We start from the raw sequence: 2019 nt of genomic DNA, 5'->3' as shown, positions 1-2019 counted from the left end.
TTCTTGCATTAAACCCTTATGTTAATATTATTACAAGTTGTGTATGTATATAAAAAGGCAAGGAGTGGGTGACACTGTAACACATGCTTGCCTTTCTAAAGGAGTTTACACTTGGAAGTGTTGGCCAGTCTTTACTCTTTAGAAATTGTAAATACTTTTATTACTGTGACCACAGTGAAATTCTATGCATTAGGGGTAGATGATCTTTTTTTTTAACTGAAGGTCACATTCCCTCTGGGTTAATCTTTTCTGCTGCCCTGTGAGTAAGAGCAGTAAGCTGGGCTCCAGTGAGCCTACATGCTGTGACAAGTAACAAGAAGATTCTAGGAGACCATATTCTGTAAGGCCATATTCTGTAAGGTCAATAAGTTGTTGCTGCATTACAGTTAACTTACAGGAAGGATGAGTTGCCATGGATGTTTCTCAAGGTCCACTAAGACCTCTTTTAAAAAACCCTAAAAGCTGAGCAGCTCATTTGTATCCAAGCTGGTCATTCTAAGAGCCTTGCAAATTTAATATACAGTGGTACCTTGGTTTCTAAACTTAATCTGTTCTTAAACCAAGGCGTGCTTTCCCATAGCAGTAGGGGACTCAATTTACAAATGGAACACACTCAACAGGAAGCGAAACATGTTCTTATTCCAAGGCAAAGTTCACAAACCAAAACACCTGCTTGCGGGTTTGCTGCATTCTTAATCCAAGTTGTTCATAAACTAAGCTGTTCTTAAACCAAGATACCACTGTATTGGTGTCAGAGTTGTATTCCCCTTCCCATTCCTTTTGCATCAAGTCTTAAGATTGTAAGCCTGAATACAAGGGGTTCTATTATTTTTACTGACTTATAAGCCACTACGGGAGCTTTTCCAGCTGAAGAGGGGGGGTAAAACTGCTTTAAATAAATCACGGGATGGGACCACCCTCTTCTATTTCTATTTCTTTGTGCTGCATCCTCTCTTCTCTTTCTGCCAACCCACTCATGGGCTGAGGGCGTTAGGTTGCCTACCTGGGCAACCTGCAGCCCTCAGAAATAAGCCCTGCTGAGTGAAAGGGTGCCATATTTCAAAATTGTCTACATCACTTGCATAGTTCAAAGCATGCACTCTTTTCGTTAGTTTTTCAGATAAGACAGTTGTCCATACATTCTTTTGCCCAGTAGATGGCTATGTTAATTGACTTCATAAAGCAATGGATATTGGTGAAATCCTGATGACATCTGATATTTTTACCCTCCCTTATACGGAATTTTTTTGGGGGTATGTATGCTGTCATACCTTAAATGAACTTAGTTATTCCAAAACAGACTCCACTTTAATGGAATAGTAGTTTTTAGTTGCCATGAATGGAAGAGAAGATGGATGTAACAGGAATGCAAAATAACCTTACAAAACTACAGTGGCTCATTCAGTTAAAAGGATCCTGACGCTGGAAGAAGCTGAACAGCAGAGGGTAGCAATAGAATATTCAATTCCGAGCCTCTGCAAGTTTCTTTGAAATGGATGTTCAGAAAGCTCTCTGTCTAATATTGTTGAAGAATCTTGACTTAAACAATTTTTAGGGCCACACATTTCTTTACAATACTGTGTGTCTCAGAAAATAGTAGGGAAAGCCCTAGATAATTGAATTTAAACCAATCAGTGACTTATTCCATAGGAGAATAGAATAACAGAAGTGTAGGTCAGAAAACAAATTCAAGCAGTAGTTAAGAAGGTGCATTGACAGGGAGGAATGACTTTGATTTTCTCTTCCTTTGTTTTATTTATATCCCACCTTTTAAGAGCTGGTTTTGTTCTCTGCTTCACCCATGCCATTGTACAACAGCCTTGCAAAGTAGATAGGGCTGAAATGCTGCCTGCCCCAAGGTCAGTGAGCTTTATGGCTGAGTGGGTATTGGAACCTGTGTTTTACCAGTCCTAAACACAACACTGTATTGGTGCTCATAATGCCCAAAGTATATCAGGCAAAGACAGATGGGACAGAATGCTACCAAATAGGATTCCAATGCATACTTAGGTGCGGCAC

This window comes from Lacerta agilis, chromosome 12 (assembly GCF_009819535.1).
Source record: "Lacerta agilis isolate rLacAgi1 chromosome 12, rLacAgi1.pri, whole genome shotgun sequence".
NCBI classification, from domain to species: Eukaryota; Metazoa; Chordata; class Lepidosauria; order Squamata; family Lacertidae; genus Lacerta; species Lacerta agilis.
This window is presented reverse-complemented; position numbering follows the sequence as displayed.